Source organism: Tachysurus vachellii, chromosome 4 (assembly GCF_030014155.1).
Source record: "Tachysurus vachellii isolate PV-2020 chromosome 4, HZAU_Pvac_v1, whole genome shotgun sequence".
NCBI classification, from domain to species: Eukaryota; Metazoa; Chordata; class Actinopteri; order Siluriformes; family Bagridae; genus Tachysurus; species Tachysurus vachellii.
The window spans coordinates 5,841,603-5,866,042 of NC_083463.1; positions in this window are offsets into that span (position 1 = coordinate 5,841,603).

A 24,440-nucleotide genomic window follows, 5' to 3' on the forward strand; every position below is an offset into this window, starting at 1 on the left:
TGTGATTGTTTTAGCAATTTTATTTGCACATCCACACACACACACACACACACACACACACACACACACACAGCTATGTGCTATTTAGCTCTCTCTCTCTTGTATGCTTCACTTTATCCTTTCTCATGGGATGCACTTATTTTCAGGGATCTCAGAACAGTGTAACAGATATTGCGTCATCAGGTGGGCGTGGCCTATTTGATAATCTAACCCTAACCCTAACCCTAGTTTTTGGTTATTTATTTGTTTTTGAAAATAGCTTAACTGTAAGATAATAAAGCATAATAGATATAAAATATAAAATCTACCTGTATGACTGTTTTGTCCTTCATTATCCATCGTAGGTATGCTCTTTTTTTTTTTTTGAAAGAGGGCGTTTTTCCAAGACCTCTAGAAACATGCCCACTTTACGTCGCGGTAACGAAAGCTCTGGAATTTAGTGAATGCCCCTTTCTCATGCATAACAATGAGAACCCTAACCCTAACCCTAACTGCCCATTACAAACAAACCGCCTTTCAACCAAGACTCAGGCTCCACCACAAAACTCATTATTTTTCAACTGATCAAATCCATAGACTTAACTTTGACCGATCGAATTTGTGCCAAATTAGTTCTAGTATTTAATCAGTTATAATGTGAATTGTCACATATAGTCAAAACATATACGCTCAGAAAGTTTGTAAAATCCGCCGGTTATCTATTCTTCACAAACTTGTATAGGTTACTGTTTCTTTTTGACTGATTTGGACACCATAATGTTAACTCCATAACCCATGAATTGTATAATAGACAAGCTTTTAATTATATAAAAGTCACAGAGATTTTAAATATAAGGTGCTCTATCTCTCATTGTGTCCATAAAGTCACTATTATTAAATACTATATATTCATACTCAAGTATTTCTGTATATCTTAATAACAAAAGCATGCAGGAGTTCTGAGGCTTGGGAAGTGATATAACTTTGGACATTTGAACACAATGAAGTCAGTTTATCCTATTTGTCTTGTGTAATGTGTTTGGAGCTTTGGTAAATATAATTTACAACCATTTATCAGCTGAATTAAAGTTGACGGCTTTTGTTAACAAGGTTGTCCTCACTGAAGACTACAGTGGTCACAAAACATGCTGAGATCAAATAAAAAGCTATGAAACAAGTGCAAAAGACTGACTATGTTTATTAGATCAGGCATATGTACATCCTTTAAACATGGATGCTTATTCTGATTATATTTTCTATTTTCTGGTATAGTTCTGGTATAGTAGTTTTGATATATTCTTTAATATATTTATATCATCTACCTTTATTTTATTATTTTATTCTTTACTAACTTTATATCAAGGAAAGCCATAAGAAGCGTGCTGTGTATGATGACAAATAAAATTTTAATTTTAAGTTGAATTTAACCAGAAAATGAATCAGAATTATTGATATAATTATTGGCCTAATTGTCAAAATAACTTGTCTTTTCACAAACACGGTGACCGATATACAGTAATAGCAAGGACACAAAAGCTAAAGACATAATGTTTGTATTGTTTGCAATGTTTTAAAGGAATTAAAGGAACTCTTAGATATTAATATTAAAACCAGAGGACTGCCGACTTGTTTTAAAAGCAGGACAAGCGCTAATACAAAGTTGATTGCTACACAGGTGAAGACGGGGAGACAGCCATCGAAGCTTGTGCAAGAGGTGGAAACATGATGGAAAAGCACAACTGATATGCTGTAGTGGCTGTATGAAATTTATGAATCAATTGCAGCGGCCTTGGCGAGTCTGTCCACTGATTTAATTCTAGTATTCAAAGTGTAGTAGAGACTTTAAAATAATTAGCCATGTTTTGGAGTCTTGGTTACATTCAAATATGTCATTTCTGGAAATAAGAATAATAATAATTCAGCTCAAAGTTTTAGACAAGACAGCGCACCTAGTAGAGGTTACTGTAAAGGGTCTGAGACATGATACAGATCAAAATACTGTCTTTATTAGCAAGGAAACTAAGAAAAACAGGCAAGGAATGATCCAAGAGCTAGAATAAAAAAAGGCAAAAGATCTGACCCAGGCATTTCAAGTTAAGGTCAAGTCAAGGCAAGAAAAACTCAAGCTTCTCGCAACTAAAACAGAACAAAATAACAAGACGCAACTTTTATAGGGGAACTAATTGTGTGTGTGATCATTGAAAGTAAGTACTGGATTGGGTTTGCTATAAGGAATGGTAGCACATACATGAACTAACCAACTGGTCTGACAAATTCAAAAACAGTTATAATATATAAGAACGGCAACTAATAGACATGATTTTTAGATGTTAATCGTATTTTTCTTTTTTGTATTTTCCGTAATGTCATCTTTACTTTTTTAAATGCTTGTTAAAGTGTTCTTCAGGTTTAAGCTTCTTTGTAATGTACACCATACAGAACTGACTGGATGAGTGCTGATCTGCACCTAATGAGGGTCATGAGGGTAACTGGCGTCTCTGGGGCCCTGGAGCTCAAGCAATTATTTTTGACTCATTAAAATTGATTTTATTCAACCCCTTCTTAATCTCTAAGTGCAACATGGTTCTTGTTGGTGCTTCTAAAGTGTGGAGGGTGGAGGCATTTAAATATATTACATTGAATGAAAATTATATATATATTGGCGATTATGAATATTTGGTAATGCCTTTCGGCTTAGCCAACAGCTAAGCAACGTCCTTAGTGAATGACAAGTTGAAAAATATGTTAAATCATTGTGGATGTATTTATACTATTTTTACTTATTTCAGTCTGAATGCAAACCCAGCAAAATGTTAACAGAATACTTAAAAAAATCATTTATAGTATTTTTTACTGTAAGTATTATTTAAGGTGGGGGCACGGTGGCTTAGTGGTTAGCACGTTCTCCTCACACCTCCAGGGTTGGGGGTTCGATTCCCACCTCCGCCTTGTGTGTGTGGGGTTTGCATGTTCTCCCCGTGCCTCGGGGGTTTCCTCCAGGTACTCCGGTTTCCTCCCCCGGTCCAAAGACATGCATGGTAGGTTGATTGGCATCTCTGGAAAATTGTCCCTAGTGTGTGATTGCGTGAGTGAATGAGAGTGTGTGTGTGCCCTGCAATGGGTTGGCACTCCGTCCAGGGTGTATCCTGCCTTGATGCCCAATGACGCCTGAGATAGACACAGGCTCCCCGTGACCCGAGGTAGTTCGGATAAGCGGTAGAAGATGAGTGAATGTATGAATGAATTAGTTAAGGTAATGATTTTCACATGCTCTTGTGGATTTTTCTCACCCTTTCTGGTGTTATACAACCAAAACAAGGCTTATAAACAACATTTTTAAACAAGATTAAAAAGATAAGCCTGCGTCTTTTCTCCCCACATCAAATTAAATCAGCAGTGTTTTATCTGTTCGGCGTCTGCGGTGCTAATCCCAAGTGCTAACTATGTGCTAACTATGAAACAAATCATAAATGAAACACCTGTGTGTTGATAAAAATGGTAAAGCAGCTGTATAATCTGTCAATAAAGATGAAAAAACTTCACAGTGTAAATATTAAAATCAGTTTTGAGATTTAAGTCCCCAATTTTGAATACGACCCTGTGTGACTTGTTTAAATTTCCCCCCTTTAAGAGACATTTATTTTTCAGTTCCATTTCCTTATACTCACTTGCTTTGCTAATGCTAACTCCATGACAGGCCTATGAGCAGGATATTTACACCGTTTTCAGGACGCACTCATTTATTTCAGTTTTTAAGAATCGCTTAGGTAGTTTCTCAATCAGAAAACGATCTCTCTCCCCATCCCATGCTTTTTTTTTTTTTCTTTCTCTATCCTATCCCTTCCTTATTATCTTTCATTGTCTCATGGGAAGCAACATCATCTTCCTATCAAGTGAGATGCTGACTGTCTTTGTCAGTTGATGTCAAACCTTTTCCAAGATGTTTTTTTTTCTTTTTTTTTCGCTCTATCTTGTAATATTAGTCTTTTGACTTCACAGTTCAGAAAAAACATGTTTGAAAACATGTAATTGGTGGGACGTCGTGCTCATTATGTAACTGTTGTAAAGAAATACATTTTTAAATATGACACGAATCTCTGCACTAATGAGGTGAAGTTGAGCTCATGTTTTATTCAGGAGCTTCATGCCGGAGAGTTCATGCTAAATCTACATTGCTCCTTATTAGACGTATAGTTCACTCGTATATAGCAAGCCGAGTCTCTGATTAGCTCCCTTTGGAATACTCTGTCTGAATTCTTTCTGACTGAACAAAGGAAATGAGACCATACATACATATGCACATACATACCCTTTCCACCAGGCTAGAGTCATGAAGGAAATGGACGGATCTTCAGTATTCATGTCGATTTTATTCACCTCCTACTTCTAGCTCCCAAGTTAAAGTCCCATTTGTTAGTGCTTACTCTCCATCGTTACTACAGCATGTGAGAAAACAACACCATAACATGTTTTAGTAATACTTTATAACACAGCATGCTTAATTCTGAATTCTGATTGGTCAAGAAGTTTTATTTTATTTATTTATTTATTTTATAATAGCAGCTCTGATAATTGACCTGGTCATGGGCTTATTCTATTCTATTCTATTCTATTCTATTCTATTCTATTCTATTATTTTTATTATAGTAAATTATTATAGTAATTTAATAAAATGAATAAAAAAAAAATCAATTCATTAAAAAATATCTTCAACTATTCAATTATTTCATTCAATTCAATACAATTCGGTTTATTTGTATAGCACTTTTAGGAATTCACATTATCTCGAAGCAGGTTTACATAAGTGTTCATTCATTCATTCATTCATTCATTCATCTTCTACCGCTTATCTGAACTTCTCGGGTCACGGGGAGTCTGTGCCTATCTCAGGCGTCATCGGGCATCGAGGCAGGATACACCCTGGACGGAGTGCCAACCCATTGCAGGGCACACACACACTCTCATTCACTCACGCAATCACACACTATGGACAATTTTCCAGAGATGCCAATCAACCTACCATGCATGTCTTTGGACCGGGGGAGGAAACCGGAGTACCTGGAGGAAACCCCCGAGACACGGGGAGAACATGCAAACTCCACACACACAAGGCGGAGGCGGGAATCGAACCCCCAACCCTGGAGGCGAACGTGCTAACCACAAAGCCACCGTGCCCCCTTACATAAGTATAGAAACAAAATAAAATTTGAAAGTTTAAAGTTTTAAATTAAGTCATCATTTATCTCTAACATCTGTCCCTAACATCTGTCTCAATATGATTTAATAGTTTGGAAGGAGTCTCCAGTGTCAGTGCTTTGTAACTTGCAGCGGTAAAGCTGTACAGATGTAACTCTCAAGCGTACAATACGTTCACCTTGTGGTTTAGCATTTTGAAAGAAAATACAAATGCTAGCCAGCTTTCAATAATATTGGATTTTGTCCAATATTGGATGTGATAACAAAAATGCATAATAATCATATCATTTCTTTGTTTTAGTATTCCTTTGTATTCATAGCCTTTCATATGTTAGTTACAAGGTTTTAACCTCCTTGTTAGGTTTCGACAGTTTAAATATGAGATCTTGACACACACTGAGGCTTTCATTTGCCTGATGGACTACTGTAGCTAACAGAATTGAAACATTATTTTATTCATATTTCCTCACTTGGCAGACACTTTTTCTCCAAAGGGTTATGCAGATAATGTACTATACCCAAGCATACATATGACCAGAGAGGGTTAAAAGTCTTGGATCATTGTGGCTATCTGGTACTCCTGAAAATCTAAACAGAATATTTTCCATTGTTAGCTCATAGCCATAATCACTGACCCACTACTGACCCCTATTGGTAGGTGTAAGCATCTTATTATTTAGCTACACTGTTTTATTCCTGCTAGTATTTTATTTAAATAACTCTTCCCAAAACCCCACACATTTACTCCTGACCTTTAAGAATGCCATGGATACACACTGGTAGTCATAGACTGCTGTAGATCTCATTGCCAGAGGTATTGTAAAGCTTCTGTGCTTGAAATGATCATTGAGGCAGTGCAAAATTGTCTCATGGCATAATAATATTAAGATGGTAGAAGGTCAAATGATGTAAAAGATCTAAGGATTGAGTCATGACAGGTAAGGATCAGGATTTGTTATATAAAAAAGTGACAGGTTATTAAAAGTGACTGGCTATTAGCTGAGTTCATTATAATTCTAGCTATATATGTGTGAAGAAAAAGTAATGCAACATTTTAGATCATTTGCAGAGGTTAAATTACACCTGAAAATCTGAACCTGATCCAACTTGCATTGATTTCATCACCGCAGCTCATAACGTAAGTGTGATGTATGCTCGTAATGTGCCTGTATGCTCTCCTGATGATGGCTGAGCATGCTTCAGATGAGATGGTGGATGGTATTCTGGGAGATCTCATACCAGACCTAGATCAGGACACGAGTGAGCTCCTGGACAGTCTGTGGTACAACTTGTTGGCTATACTGTAGATGCACCGATGCATAATGTCCCAGAGGTTATCAATTGGATTCTGATCCAGTAGATCTGCACTGGACACTGGATCACCAGGGGAAATGAATCTGACAATTTGGGCTAGAAAGAAATCAGCCACACATCTTCATGTGTATATTTAATCTGACAATCTGGTGAAATTGTGCTTGGATAAAAAGATCACAAAGAATCTGCATTTAGTCGCAGCACATATTCTGATGTTAGGGCTGGGTTGGGATTAGTCCTGTTAGACCATTTTTACTAGTCATCCCCGAGCTGGAGTATCAGATGTTTGAGCTCCTACAATATTTGAAGCATCTGCTTAGTTCAGTGAAAATGAGATTCAGTTAGTAGAAATACTCTGGTGGCATGACAGCCTAGTGATGTGATTTTCTCCAGTAATTGATGTCTGGTTATAATTTACACATTAATAATTGAGGATAAAAGCTAATTAAAGCTTGAATTGTCACACAAAACCATCTCATTAATAAACCCTCCTGATTTAATGCGTGTCTTAGATCAGCCGTTTCCTTTATAACACTCATTAAAAGCAATGAATATTATTTTCCTCAAGTACAGAGCAGGTGTGTAGATGTAAAGAAAACTGAAATCATAATTAATAATAATAATTAAAAAAAAAAAGATGTATAAATTTAATCCATTCTCATGTGGAAACCATGTTATTGTTTTTTTGTTTTTTTTTTTATCCGTCATTCCCATACTGAAACACTGAATATGTGCATAAGGAGAACTATATGGAGGTGGATGTGGCTAATGGGGGAAAAAAAATAAAAGAAAACGGACCGATAAGTGGTATATGAATAGAAAGAAGATGCTAAAGGAGGATGATGGAAAATGTCTCTGTCTCTTTTGCTGTGAATAAATTCCGTAGATGATTGGCTGTTGGTAATAGGAATAATTCAGCTAGTGTCATCCTGAAAGGTCAGTATCTTCCATAAGAAAAGAAAAGAAAAGCAGAGTGAGAAAGACACAAGACAGTCCAATTCATCGAGGATTCTCGTCCTTTCATGCTCATTTTTATCTTTATTTAATGAAGAGGTATATATAAATGTATATACATAATTAGTATATATACTGTAACTGACATGAAACTGAGGTGATTTAGTTACATTTTTGTTAGCATTTATTATTATATGTATTATTCATTCATTCATTATCTACCGCTTATCCACACTGTTCTCGGGTCACGGGGAGCCTGTGCCTATCTCAGGCGTCATCGGGCATCAAGGCAGGATACACCCTGGACGGAGTGCCAACCCATCGCAGGGAACACACACACACTCTCATTCACTCACACACACACACACTACGCACAATTTTCCAGAGATGCCAATCAACCTACCATGCATGACTTTGGACCAGGGGAGGAAACCGGAGTACCCGGAGGAAACCCCCGAGGCACGGGGGGAACATGCAAACTCCACACACACAAGGTGGAGGCGGGAATCAAACCCCCAACCCTGGAGGTGTGAGGCGAACATGCTAACTACTAAGCCACCGTGCCCCCTCATATGTATTATAATGCATATAACACATGTATTATATATTATAACTCCATAAGAACATGATCTATAACCTGGTCAGGACAAACTAAAGCTAAAGCACTACACGCATGATAGTAAATTCAGAAATGATTCAGAATTACGAATTCAATGGCATACGATTACAATGTATTAGGTGATTGTTTCTGGAAATTACAGTCTTTTGAATATCTGAGTCACATCTTAGTCACATATGAGTTGAATATAAGAGTCACAAGTGCAGAAAATCCAGTAAAGCATCAGAAGAAATCACACGAACACTTATAGCTTTAGCTTTAGATTCTGTCATTAGTAAAGCATTTTCTTGTTTATTTTTTATTTAATTTCTTGTTATTCATTCAGAGGTTTAGTTTCTATGCTCTTATTATTTTGCAGTAAAATGTATATGTTACATTCAGAAATATTAAGACTTGCCTTCAGACGCCCTTATCCAGAGCGACGTACATAAGTGCTTAAATCTCTAACATTGGATACATTAATGCTGGCTCACTAGGTTACATACTTAAGATAAAGATTTTTTTTTTTTTTTTTTTATAAATGCAAAAGATAGGGAAACAAGTGCTAGTTGAAGTGTTTCCTGAATAAGTAGGTCTTCATCCGCCATTTGAAAAATAGGGGAAGTTCATTCCACCACCTTGGTGCCAGAACAGAGAAGAGTCTTGTACTGAGAGATGGTGGAACCAGTCGAGCAGTGCTGGTAGATCAGAGGGTGCGGGGTGCAGTGTGAGGAGTGATGAGGGCTTTGAGGTAAGAGGGAGCTGGTCCATTTTTGACTTTGTAGGCCAGCATCAGTGTTTTGAATCTGATGCGTGCAGCTACCGTGCCAGTAGAGGGATCGCAGTTAAAGACATTATGCAATTCCAATTACTAGAACATGTATAGAACACTCAGATCTGCTGGCTGTGAGCTCGTATGAGAGACATGTCTACACAGCTCCGGTAACTGCAGTCTTATAATTTTTATTTTATTTTGTGGAAGTGGTACACAATTCATTAATCTAGTTTAATTTCTCCCCAGTGTACATTAAATTTTTCCCCATTGTACACACCAAACGAGGTCATCATTCAGCATCAACGCCTTCCAGCATTCGCTGATTATTGTAAATGTGATAAAATCAAATAAAATTCCTTGAATTGTTCATGTTTATTCTTCACCGAGGGAATATTATTGTCTAAAAGTCAGGATGGGAAATTTTTTAAATTGTACATGATTTTAGACATTCTACAGCCACTATATTTATATTCTTCTCTTCACCACTGAGAACATTGTGGGTACTTATTTGAACATTCAGTAAGATTTTTACTTTTTTAAGATTTGGAAGAGATGGAATAAAATGTTTTACAATTGTGCATTTTTACAATTGTGCCGTTGAATGACGAATTGCTTGCATGACTGTCACAATCTGAGCATAGACATAGACAATATTAAGATATTTATATTTATAGCATTTAGCAGACACTCTTATCCAGAGTGACTTAAATTTTTATTTCAGTTTATACACCTGAGCAATTGAGGGTTAAGGGCCTTGCTCAGGGGCCCTGGGACTTGAACCAATGACCTTCTGATCAGTAGTTGAACACCTTAACCACTGAGCTACCACATCCCAAGATAAAATCAGAGGTTTACAAAACATCCGGCATAATCCATGTCAAAATACAGACGTGGGTGAGATGATAAGTAAACAGAATGGACTAAGCAAAGACAGAGCATTAATGAGATCTGATGAGTAAGTGTGAACTCAGGTTAGTGTGAATGTGTTGGTGTCTTGTGGTGGCATTCACTATATTCCAGGTTTTTCGTTACCACGACGTAAAGTGGGCGTGTTTCTGGAGGTCTTGAAAAAATGCCCTCTTTCAAAAAAAAAAGAGCATATCTACGATGGATAATGAAGGACAAAACAGTCATACAGGTAGATTTTATATTTTATATCTATTATGCTTTATTATCTTACAGTTAAGCTATTTTCGAAAACAAATAAACAACCAAAAACTACGGTTAGGGTTAGGGTTAGGGTTAGATTATCAAATAGGCCATGCCGATGACACAATATCTGTTACGCTGTTCTGAAATCCCTGGAAATAAGTGCATCCCCTCTTGTGGTGTTGGGGATTATAGTCCATGGCAGCCATACCTATAGGCTGTAGTGTGTTCTAGGGAGTGAATTTCATGGCATGCAAAGACCATCATCATCTAACAGTTTTCTTACCATGATGTAAATAAACAAAAACTGCTAAAGTGTGATTGTTAGCTTTAAATTTCACAACAAAACTTCATTAATACAACATGTTTGACGCTTTGTTTTCTGCCACATCACCACATGTTAATGAATGTCACTCTGAATAAACACCAAACACGTCTCATATGCTTAGAACACCTACAGTATATATTACAGTAACTCTTTTTTGTTTCTTTTACTTTATAGATAGAAGTGTTTTTAGTGTGAAGTTTGCCTTTAGCAACCTCACAGGTTTTCTATTGGTTAGGACAAACGCTTATTTGAACAATACCTATCAGAAAACTCTGTTGACCCTGGATAAGGTTGTTTTATTTTATTTTTTTTATTATTGACCTTAATTGATTTGTTCTATGTATTTATTGAACAGAGAGTAATGTAAAATGTATTAGGTTGTGAGTTCGATTCCTACGTCCACCAGGTTCCCACTGCTGGGCCCCTGAGCAAGGCCCTTAACCCTCAATTGCTCAATTGTATAAAAATGAGATAAAAATGTAAGTCACTCTGGATAAGGGTGTCTGCTAAATGCTGTAAATGTATTAGGCAGTAAACATTCTTCTGCTCAGCCTCTGCTGTCCTCAGCTCACTGAGATAGATAGAGAGAATGGATGGTCCTACCCTTCACCTGGGACAGGACATGTTGTCTGATGGATTAATCTTCAACACAAAAGACAGACTGATTTGAGGATACATTAAAACCTGAGGAACCAATGGACCAAATTTCGCATGCTCTTATTTTTACACCTTTACTGGTTTTTGGTCATACAGTAGGCAAGCTGTATTGGAAGCAGACGTATCAGTTTGGCAGAGGACATGCCCAAGATACAGTTGTGATGGGTTGTGGTGGCCTAGTTAAGGTGTTTGGCTACCAGTAGGAAGGTTGTCAATTGGAATCCACTGTCAACTAAGATGCCACTGCTGGGCCCCTGAGCAAGGCCCATAACTGACCTCAATTGCTCAGCTGTATAAAAATAAGATGAAAATAAATTGTGATAATGGTGTCTGCCAAACGTTGTCAATGTACCGTGGAAGCCCAGTGTGACAGTAATAGGACATCGCAGCATTTCACCTTGGAAATAGATCAGAACATTTTGAACTGGATAAAATCATTCATACACACACGCAAGTACAGTTTACTTTAGATGTTAGGTCTGCTCTTACTGCATTGCTGCATATGCTGCTGCCAATCATTCTAATAGTTATTATGCCATCATGTTAAGCAGCAGAGTACCACTTTCCTTTTGCGTTTAGAAAAGTGATATAGCTGGCAACCACAGTACAGAGACTTTCAGTCAGGTCCACTATGAGATCAGTGCACCGGAACAGGCCAGAAATCGCATCCAAAATTTTGGCTTGCACCTTGGCAAGCTCTGTTCTCTGTGAGAGTGAGAGATGGCCTCCAAGAGAAATCAAAGTGGGATTTGATTTGTTTGGATAACCAACTCCTCTCTCTTTGCCACTCCACCACTAGAGCAACTCTCTTCACTATTTGAGAAGATTTAGTTGGTAAATCTGTCAAGCTTTTCCCCTGTCCTTCAGAACATCTCAAAGTCAACTTCCTCAACCTGCCATGTTACTTAGAAGCACCGCTGCCACATGGCAAATTTCTTTGCTTTATAGATGTTGTGTAAAAGCGAGGACTTTCTCCCAGTTCTAATTGCCTCAGGTACTGTAGTAGTGCCTAGATTTGTTTTATGCCGTTGGTGCTTTTCGGCATAATAGCGAAAAGTCTTGAGTATATAAATATTCTATAGTATTGTGTTATAATTTATAATATGTGGAGTTTTGCTCACAGGACCAGGATGTACTGAAATCTTTAGGTGTGGGAATATACGTGTGGGAGAATGTGGGATCGTTCTCTCAGTACTGTTTAATTAAATTCAACAACCCCCTGGGCTTTTGCCTATATAATAAATCAAAGAGGAAAAAGCCTGTAGAGGCCTGGGGCTTCTCCCAAGCTGAAGAAAATACGGTTTCTAACCATTTAACCCAATTCCAGCTACGGCATCTTTGTTTACAAGCACTCCATTAACTCACTGGTTTGCTGAAAGAAACAGAAACAGATAGAACTAAAGAAAGAACTAAAGAAAGAAAGAAAGAAAGAAAGAAAGACAGTCAGATAGATAGATAGATAGATAGATAGATAGATAGATAGATAGATAGATAGATAGATAGATAGAAAACAGTGTAGCAAACGGATCACAAATAAAGTAGTTACTTGTACAAGGATTGGGATTTGATGACTCCAATTAAGTATCAGCTAGAACCATTAAACTAAACTGTGCATGTCTTACCCATTGTGTGCAAAAATTCTCTACAAGTCTCATTAGCCAATCATTGAATTGCAAATCATAGTCATAAAACTCTAGCTCTTTTCCTCCCAGGTTTAAAAAAAAAAAGGGATTTCTCTCTGTTAGCATAACCCAAACACTCAGTCCTTGATTAGATAATCAAGTACTGCATTTAAAGAACCAAATTAGCCAGTTTGAAATTTTCTTGGCATACATCTTATTTTAAGGATCGTTTACATGGTTAAACTTATCTGTAGTGTTCAGCGATATGTAGTTATTGTGTAGTCTTTAGCGTATCGTTCTACACATGCTTTATGTTTCATGTTAAGCACAACGCCATAGCGTCACATTTTAAAATGCTAGAGCTCTGCTTGCGCTTGTGAAACAGAAACACGGCTCAGTGTATAATAGATCAATGTCAAATCTTTCCAGTCTGAAAATACATAAAACACAAAATTGATATTTATTATAAATACATTCAGCACTCATGATTATCTATAGATATAGAAAATAATAATAAAAAAAAAACAACTTTGCACTAAAACTATAAAAATATTGTTAAGCTATTCAACTGGTACATTTATTTCACATGTTTCTTGAATCCTGCAACAAAATCTTCTTAATATGAAAAGCCCCTGAGGAGATAATATCTGTGGCATGTGTGGGCGAAGGTTAAACAGCCTGCTTAACACACACAGAGAGAGAGAGAGAGAGAGAGAGAGAGAGAGAGAGAGAGAGAGAGAGAGAGAATTATTATATTACCAAAAATCTATGTTTTATTAATAATGATTAGACACATATTGTTTATCCACTAGTCCACTTGTCTTGCCAGCAGCACCTGGCAAGCTGGGAAACTTCTGTGCTTAGTGTCAGAGAAGCCAATCAGGGACATTTATTCCCCAGTTGTTTGACATCCTGCAAGTCTCGCGTGTTAGAAAAATGTATTTAACAGAATAATTAATGTAAGATTAAATCGGTGCTGAGTATTGATTTATAATGTCACCACAGACCCCACACTAAATGCCAAAGTCTCCCTGTCAAAGTCTTCAAACGTTCCTCAATAATAAATAATAAAGTGCCAGTATATGTTAGAGGTTGTGTGTGTGGAGTTTGCATGTTCTCCCCGTGCCTCGGGGGTTTCCTCCGGGTACTCCGGTTTGCTCCCCCGGTCCAAAGACATGCATGGTAGGTTGATTGGCATCTCTGGAAAATTGTCCGTAGTGTGTGAGTGTGTGAGTGAATGAGAGTGTGTGTGTGCCCTGCGATGGGTTGGCACTCCGTCCAGTGTGTATCCTGCCTTGATGCCCGATGACGCCTGAGATAGGCACAGGCTCCCCGTGACCCGAGAATAGTTCGGATAAGCGGTAGAAGATGAGTGAGTAAGTGAGTGCCAGTATATGCATTTTTATCTGTTTAATTCTGCAAATATCCAGATTTAGTTTTAAATCCAAAGAAGTTGTGATGTAAAACCAAAGTTTTTTATTTTTATCTATCTATTTATTTATTTATTTATTTTTCTGGTCGTGAAATGACTGGAAAAGGTTATTTATGGCAGCATTCTCAGTATGGTGTGTGAAATAATGTGCCTCAGTTCCACAATTTCAAGTACATCAAATACCTAATTGATCTCAAATGGACATGTGAGAAACTGTCTCTGAATCAGTTACTAATTCCCCTGACCTGTAGGGTGTCAGCCAGGACAAAACATTTGCCCCATCCAACCTTATCGTTCAAAGATTAAAAAAATAATAGAAGATTTGATTTTAATGTTGCTGTCAGAGGCAAAGAAAAATGCGGAATTGTATACAGAAGCTAATCTGGGGCTGATTTTGTCCCTTCCCAGATTATACATTCATGCATCAATTACAGTGCGAGACTGAAACACCCCCTATATCTAATCTCAATTTACAGTAGACTGATATTTTTCAGAATGCATATTATTCAAAATGGGCAAATGAAGTCACAGGTGTAATGAGGTAATTATTCCCCGTCATCCTTTTTTAGAAAAAAATAGTCCAAGTAGTTACACTGAACTCACTTTGCTCTATCAAAGTTCACATCACAAATAAGGACAGATGAAAGAACCATAAGTTTGTGTAGTTTGGTCTGAACAAAAGGGTCAACTTTTGCATTTACTATGTTTGGTATTCAGAAGAAACACAACATGAACCCAGTAGGATATAAAAAATAACAAATGCCTCCAAAAAAAACTGACAGTCTAGGTTGAGCTTCATTAACTGCAGCCTGTGGATTGCCTAAGGCTGAATATGTGCTCTGACTATGTCCTCTTCTGTCTGCCATCATACAAAATACTGGCCTTGAACCACAGGGACATAAGCAAACTATTCAGACTAACAGACTAGCAGCTCCTCAGAGCTTGCAGATGTTGATTACTGTATGACTGGTCAAGCCCAATGAGCTGCATTTATTATTTGTCCACTTGGCCACATTTGGTGCTACCTCCTGTCTATTACTGGAAGAACATTTGCAGTCGTTAGTGGATGATTCGGCTGTCTACCAGATACCAAGAAAACTCGTTTGTTATTTGATAATTAACCCTGTTCCTTTTCTGCTTTCCAAACTCATCACTGCAAGTTAATCCTACAAAGGTTAAGAGGTTTATTTAATTAATATCTTGATATTTGATGTAGCCTTTATATTTAATGCTTTATATAGTCCTGTAATAGTTATTTCAAACAGGTTGTAATGACAAACAGTATAAATGTATTTGGGTTTAAATTCTGTTTTATTATCGCATTAAGCACTTTAAACATAATTGCTGTATATGATATAATATTATAATATCATCATTTAATAAATTATTAAATTATAATTGATTATAACTCCTTTTTCATAAATATGCAAAGGAGTCCAAAAAAATGAAGCCTTCCAGGCAGATAATGAAGAATTGTTAATTGGGTTTAGTTCAGTAATAAAGCATAAATAAGTCTTTACAATGTTTAATGTCACTGTCAGGAATGGCAGGTCTATTCCCTACCGGGACACTAGGGGGACATTGTGGCAGGCTTTGTTTTGTCTTGTGCAATGTGCTTTAGAATTTTGGGATTTTTTTTTTTTCCTGGATTTCTAATGTTCTTTGGTGAACTTCCTGTTTTCCCATGGAGGACGCCATCTCACTTCTTGCCCACAGGGGATGTTGTAGGCCTGTATCTTTTTGCCTTTTTCAGGTTTTTTTGGACTTTTTCTTGCTCCTGTGGTGGAGCTGGTGAGGTACTAGCTTTTGGCTGAGGGTTTTTTCCCTTCCTTTCTTCCTTTCCGGTCCTTCTGCTCAACTGTGGAAGTCTCTCAGCCCTTCTGCTGGGCTGTGGATCTCGCTCGGCCCTTATGCTCAGCTGTGGATATTTCTTGTTCCTGGTCCCCCCACCTGCCTCGCCGTGTTCTGCGCACCCCCGATTCTATCCTGGGATCATTGCTACTTTGGACTTTTGGGAATGGTTCTGGCTTAGCATGCCAGTAGCCGCACCTTGAATGGGGGACTATTCACTGCTGGGTAACTAAGGAAACATTCAAGCAGGTTTTTGTTTATTTGTGCCATGTGTCTTTGTTATTGTTTTGTTTATCATGTGTTTTTGCCTCGCCTATCCTTAATCCGTTGCCACCTCTACCACACCTGTCCCTCATGTCTACACAATTACCTTCCCTATTTAATCCTGTGGTCTTGGGTCTAGCAAACTCATAGACAAGACAGGTACCTTGAGGGGCCAGAAAGAGTAGTCCAGAAAAGATGCTCCACAGATAGAAGGTGCCAGGCTAGAGGCTATCCCGCTGGGATCTTGTGTTTGTATTTGTGTCTTCGGTTTGTTGTTGTTTTTGTTTCTGTGTTTTGTCTTAGTAATTTTGTCTCTGTTTCTGTTTAGTTGTTTTCATGGTCCTAATGTTTTGTAGCCTCTGTTTTTTAACCTAATAAACCCCCTTTAATGCATTTGAGTCTAATTCCTCCCCGTGAAGACACCCACTTTCTCTGACATTCACACTGTATGTTTTCATCACTACTCGTGTCCAAAAGATTTCCTTTTTAATTTTTTTTTTTTTACTCGTGATTTGTTGCAATTAAATTATTTTTGCCAGATACTTTTTTTCTCACCCTTTCTTTTATTTCTTAAATATTAGGGATGAGCGAGTACAGCATTATCTGTATCTGTATCCGTATCTGTTAACCATATGAATTATCTGTATCTGTATCCGTATTCGGAGTGGGTGGGGCCTAACCCGGAAGTGGGGCTTGTCTTGAAACGGGCGGGGCTTTAACCAGTAATAATTAATTTGTAATATTTATAACACTAGCTTACTACCTTTATGTTTTTATGAAATACAGCTAAAACGTGTCAGACACTCAGTGTCTGGTTACTGGTTAGAGACAGCTGAAGGTTTAAAAAAGAAAAAAAATCTCCGACAGGCAGAGACGCAATGCGAGTCGCATTCTACCAAGCAAGCACCACGTCTGAACGAACCCACGTTTACCAGAACTCTACTGGTTAGTAAGTACGTATCATTAACGTTATAACCCAAAGTAAAAAGCTGAAGAAACCCTAAACGTTAACGGAAAAGACCCGCGAACCCGAGTGACTGAGGGAGAGACAGAGAGCTGTTCTGTGTGTGACTGTGAGTGAGCAGAGCGAGACACAGCAACACAATACATCTGTATGTGTGTAGGGGAGGGGCGCTGTGACTAGCCTATCACTGTAGGGGAGGGGCGCTGTGACTAGCCTATCACAGAACGCTGACACAATCAGATACCCAATGATGATTTTCATTCAATCCGAGCACAAATATTGACTCGTATTACTCGTATAATACTCGTACTCGGCAGAAGTGCTTTATCTGTACCAGATACTCGTTTCAGCCGACTATCCGGCTCGTCTCTATTAAATATGTCCAAAGGTGCCAGTAATTTGTTTAAGGCTAAATTGATTAGGAATTAGAGTTAGAAAGACCATGTGATCTAAACCAGGTAATCTAAACTATGATTAACTGAAATATTTCTAGTGCATATTTGCTATCAATCTAATCTGTATTTCAATGTGAATCATGTGGTGACATCATATCATCCAAGCTTGGGAAATAATCTTTACCATATACATTTCTCTATTTACATGTAATGTATGACATCGTCCACCCTAAAACACACACACACACACACACTTACATAATAGAACTACATGCTCTGTATAAGACACCTTTTGGTCTTTTGTTCCCAATAACTCACTTAGGAACCAAATGAACATTCAGCCCATTGTAGCTCTTTCATATGGTGTTCTAATCATGATAGATTACAAATCTCAGGGATATTAAAAGGTATGCATCATATAATGCCAGGGATGGTTTTTTTAATGCAATAATTGGTTTAGTAATCGTATATTTGCTTTTTTTGCAACCGTGTAAAAGGGAATATTATTACTTCTGTCATTTCTGAAGTGAATAACTCATACTTTCCAGATTTAACATAATTGTGTCATTATGTTTGGATGATCAAATCTAACAATTCTCTGTGTGTGTGTGTGTGTGTGTGTGTTTTATAGAAAGCTCTAAGAAAATGGCGAGATTTAGCAACTTAAACTGACAGCTAAGGCAATCTGAGCCAAACTGAGCTTAGTACTCATTGGGGAGTCCGTCATCAAGGGGGTATATAAGGAGGGTCCATTAGCCTCCCAGCATGCCTCTGTGCACTTAATCCATGACATAGTACTAGGTAAAGCTTATTAAAGGCTGTGTGCCATTTATTTCCTCCTAATGACATGATCTGACTTTAATCTCTTCCCTTTTATAACAGCATGTGTTCAACATGGGACAGACTCTCTCTCTCTCTCTCTCTCTCTCTCTCTCTCTCTCTCTCTCTCTCTCTCTCTCATTTCTTTCTGCAAAAATAGTGATTCTCTTATTTTTCCCTTGACAGAAACAAGTACATACTGTATACCACTACATGACAGGTGATGTTTCGCTATTTTCTAAAAGTGTTTACAGGGAAAATATTTGATTAGAAATGACGCCTGGTTTATTTATTCACTTACATATTTAGCTGATTTGAAAATCCTTTCTTTGCTATGCTCAAGCCAGTGCTAAGAACTGCAGGCTGTCAGACTTAAACATGAGCCTGGTGTCACAGTGGCTTCACGTAAAGATAAGAAAGATCACTTTTTTGTTTGATTTTATTTCTTAGTTTCATCTGACACTGAGCTGGCATGAAGCTCGACTTCAAAACATCCCACAGATCCGTTTATTATCTCTTTAAATAGCTATTTCCATTCTAGAGCTCAGAAGCTTCTTACACTGGAGAAGCTGTCTGTCATAATTTCTTTACCATGTTTTACAAAGCTTCCCTAAAATATCTTTATGGCTTTGCCAAAGTCAAATGACCAGTGATCTTCATTCAGCACGGTTCATTATGTTCTCATATTACTGCTTCTGATACTGATATCAAGGTTATGAGGCATATTGAGTCCACATAAGACCTTGCCGTCCACCAGTTATATGATCCTTGTCTCTCCTGGTGGCTCAGGAATGGTGTGGAGGGTGATGGAGATTGCATCTTCTGTATTTGTTTTATTTATTTCAAAGGTGAACTTGTGTTATACCAGAAATACCAGAACAGACTTGATATGTGACTGTACCAGCTTCTCAAAATACTTTATAATGAGTGAGTAAGTGCTACTGGGCAATAGTCCTTTAGGTTTGTAATGGCTTTTATGCACAATCATAGTAGATTTAAGACACTTGGGAATAAATTCTTGAGAAAGAGATAGATTAACTATGTTCCTGCAAACCTCTGCCAGCTGTTCAGTGCAGCACATTTGTCAAGACAAGCAAAGAATTTGTTTGGCTCATTTGCAAGTGTAGCATCATCCCTAGAGATCCTGCCATAGCTAAAGTTCTTATAATCAGTAATAGACTGGATTTCATACAGTACCATAGGCACCTAATGTGCTTTCCATTCTGATTCCTTTAAGGGGCTTTGGGCTTGTTTATGGCTAAAAACTTTGTTTAAAGGGCTGAAATATTTCCATACACTCCAAAACACAGACATTTACAGTAGTAGCCAAGCTGCTGGGTATTATAGGGATAACTGTAGAATCTTCAGACTGGAACATGTAGACAGATCTATTATGATGTGATGGCCAAGTTATATACATAATTATATAACCCCAATAACATTTACCCCTTATCATGGATGCTAAGATTATGAATTATATATAAATAGATAATGATACCAAATAATGCACTAAGGGAATCCAGCGTTGGCCAATGTATCCACACCTGAAGTGGTCAGTGGGTCTAGGATACAACAAGCACAGACAGAGATAAAGATTATTCTAGGGATAAAGCTCTAAACAGGGATTCTCATTGATTGCTAAGAGGAGCCATAAAACCATGGACTCTCATTCACAGACAATGAGGAGCCAGTTGTTTACTGCTAGTTTGTGCCTGGCTAATTTCAGTTGCCCTGTGACCCACTGAGAGAGTGAAAGAGAAATCATACCAAGACTCCTCACCCAAAACAATGTTAACCGTGAACCAAGATGCAAGGGTGACTAAGCTAGGAAGACCTTTGTTCTTTCCCCGGGGGCACGCAAAGCTATGATTGGATGAATGGATAGATGGATGGGTGGATGGATATCACTTTATTCATCCCAGAGGAAAATTTGGCAATTACATCAGCACAAAGACTTTGCATGATGTGGTAGTGTCAGGGTTATGCTTGGACATTCACCACCAGCCAGGACTTGCTGCTGGGGGATTTCGGCAAGTGTGTTTTTCATGTATCGTGTTGTGTGTTGCTGTTTGTCCTTGTCCTAACCTTAAATCCCTGCATTATGTGTTTTTAATTGTTTCACCTATATGTCTCTCCTCTTCTTTGAGTTCGTCTTTGTCTTAGTCTGTGGTTTCTGTTTGGTTCCATTGTTACTGTAGTATGTGTATTTTATTACATGGTTTTGAGTTTCAGTTTCATTGGGTTTAGTTATATTTTTCCCAGTGTTTTTCCCGTCCCTTGTTGACAGGTAGTGCAGTGAGGAATAAACTTGATACAAGTATCAGACATTTAACATTTCACATGTACATGTTACAACCTACGACTGCTGATTTCATTCTGTGACTGTTTGACAATGATCAAATTATACACGGAACAAAAGGTCGCTTTAAAATTGTAAGTCTCCCGAAATGTGTTTTTTTCTTCACTGTTGTTATTTGTGTAAACTCTTCTCTACTGTGTCATGTGAATGTGCTTCTCTAGAAGCAAACAAAAAACAAATCTTGATCTTGATAATTAAAATAATTGAACCCTCTTGATTCCCAAAGAGATGGATAAATTGTTAAATAAAAATGTTTTAGTATCCAAGGTCACGATTTTGCACAAATGCTTTTATTCACATTAGTATAGGCAATTTATTTTATAGTTCATTTGGAAATATTAGGTCTATTCAATGTCAAGAGATTAAATTTAACTTATAATAAATAGCAATTAAAGTTAATAGATTTGGTTAATAGAAACCACTTGTGTGTCTTCAAGTTAACAGTTTTAATGGAATTTCCTTTATAATTAAAAGTTCAGAGCTAATGCTGGAAAACAGAATGTTAGACATACACATGAGACATTTTTCTGGATGAAACAGATAAAGCCCACAAATAAAAAAAAAAGGCAGGGCATTCCCAAAGATTCATTTATTATCTCTGTAAGTAGTTATTTCCATTCTAGCCCTTAATCATGTGGGTGTGATGGAGCTGCTTTCCCTGCAGAAGTTGTCTGTCCTACTTCATTGTCGGGTTTAACTTTGTGCTACGTCCCCAGGCAACATCTATAATGGTAAATGGGGAGAAAAACAAAGGCATAGATACACTGTGGGATTATAAACTTGTGGGTAAGTGAATTGAGAGAGCTGTTATAATTTTAAGGTTTAAATATATATATATACAGTATATACTGTATATATAAAAAGCAACTTCCAACACATTTTCAGAATACTATCTAAAAAAGAGCCAACCTTGTTCATATTTTCTTTTAACATTTCAAATGATATGAAATCTAAAGTCAATCCAAGCCAAAATCCACAATCCAATCCAAGACAGTGTCTGAAAGCCAAATTTTCCAGTTCCGCTGATATACAGTACATTACAAAAGCAATACATAAAAAAAGAAACTCCCAGAATCCTAGGCATATGACATTACAAATGAACCCAAAAAATAAAAAAGGGACACTGCAATAGACAAAAACATGTTCTCTCCAGTCATCATATATATTACAATATATTACATTTATATAATTGTACATTATATTACAATTTGCACATACAACTGTCTATTATTTATGTGTTCATGTCTTACCATTGCTATATGTTTACACTGTGGAGCTCCTGTACTAGAAAAAAATTCCTCGTATGTGGAAACATACTTGGCAATAAAGACCTTTCTTATTCTGATTCTGATTCTGATTCTGGAATCTGATTCTGATTCTGATCATCTCTTGGAAACATTGGCTTCACTTACTCCACAAAGGATTAGCTCAACATGGTGAATCCACGAAAAAGAGACCACAAACTTAAGTTCATTTTTTAAAGGCTTTCTCAGGTAACTCTTGTTTATCCAGAGCAACTTACATTTATACAGCTGAACAATTAAGTGATAAGGGCCTTACTCAGGGGCCCAGGAGTGGCAGCTTGGTGGACCCGGGATTTGAACTCACAGCTTTCTTGTTAGTAGTCCAACAACTTAACTACTGAACTAATTTCTTTTTAGTTATCTGGTTTCGTGATGCCTCTTAAAAACATGCATGTGTGTGGATTAGCTACACAAAAGTGCCTTTAGTTGTGTTTGTGTATAGTGCTTTGTAACTAAAAGCCATTCCATCCTATGTGTATTTCCGTTGGCTGGAGAGACTCCTGTTGGACATGCTAAGATCTATGCAAACACATAAGTATCTGATTGCAGAATGGAGAGCTTGAATCAAGCATTGAGTAGTTTGCTGTTTGTTGAGGATATTACCTATTGATTTGGTGTGGATATTACCTCAATGAGAGATTAGGTGTAGAGGGGTAATAGAAGAGGATCAAGCACTGAGCCTTATGGGAAACAAGGAGAGAGTCTGCAAGAAGGAATTTTTCGTTTCACCTTCAAGTCAGAAACCACCTCTATGCCACAACTGGGTGTTCCAGGCCTTATCATAGCTTTTTAAAGGACTCATGCAAAACACACCATGTGAACTCAAAGGATACCACAGTTGTTTCATATTAGAGCACCAACCTTTTTTGTACCAAATGCATTTTTCTCAACAATATTTTTTTTCTGCTTATGTTCTTGGATGTACAGTTGGATGATTCTATTGTCCAGTGCAAACTGGCCGGCTAATCCCACTACCAACATCACAACATCAAATCACATCTACCTCTTATCCGAACTACCTCGGGTCACGGGGAGCCTGTGCCTATCTCAGGCGTCATTGGGCATCAAGGCAGGATACACCCTGGATGGAGTGCCAACCCATCACAGGGCACACACACTCTCATTCACTCACGCAATCACACACTACGGACAATTTTCCAGAGATGCCAATCAACCTACCATGCATGTCTTTGGACCGGGGGAGGAAACCGGAGTACCCGGAGGAAACCCCCGAGGCACGGGGAGAACATGCAAACTCCACACACACAAGGTGGAGGCGGGAATCGAACCCCCAACCGAGGCGAGCGTGAGGCGAATGTGCCAACCACTGAGCCACCGTGCCCCCATCATGATAATCATGAATCTGTTTTCAAGTCTCTGCACCTTATCCCTCTTCCCAACCCGCCTTCAGCTTTTGAGACAGCTGAACTAATTTTTAATCATGTGTTTGGATACTTCAGCATCGTGGAGGACTTAGAGAGTGACAACAGTGCTTATTTTACTTAGCATATTTGGAGCAGCTTCATGGAAAATCTTAGGGTGTCCGTCAGTTTAACCTCGGGTTCTCGCCCACAAGCTAACAGACGTGTGGAAGGATCCAACCAGGAAATCGACTGATTTGTAAAGACATTCTGTGCTGATAACCAAGAGTTCAGTCAATAGCTTCAATAAAAGGACAAAATTTTGCTTAATTTGTAATTTGTCTAAATTGAAAATTCATGATTGTTGTTGATCACAACTCTTTGTTGAGGTCAAACCTGATATCAAAACCTTACAATAATAACAGTCTCTCAATTACAGCCGAGTAAAGTTTGTTGACAAAAATGTAATAATAATAGCATATGCTAATATCTTAGCATGATTGCAAGATTGTAGCTTGTGTAGCATATTGTATAGTTCCAAAACATTTTAGTCATCACAGATTTGAATGGACTTGGTTAGTATATTCAAATACATTGATTTTGTGATGAAAATAAATGTAATTGTTAGATTTATTTAGCATTGTTGGAAGGAGTCTTCACTGTCAGTGCACTAGGCAGCAGCAATTCTAGCATAGACATGACAAATAACTGCAACTCCAGTTTTATTCCTTACTTTGCTGCAAGTCACTGAAACAATCTATACTACATTAGTTTATTGGATATTAAATTCTCACATGCATCATTTGGCTAAATGGATGGGTTTAGGTTTTTGTTAGTCGTCCGAGTTCGAATGAACCACAGATGCATTTTTCCAGACTTTATATAGACCAGTCTTCGATTTACTCCTCCTACAACTCAATAATGATATATTCACAATGTTATTTATTTCTTTATTTATTTATTTATTTATTTAGCTATTTCACTTATTTTATAAGTAGTTGTGCTCTATGAGTGTGTTCTTAGCGAAATAACTTCACCGTAAAAGTTTGGTTTAGGCCAAAAGTCTATCTTACAGACTTTCTCATACTCATTATTTCCACACCATCTCACTTACCATCA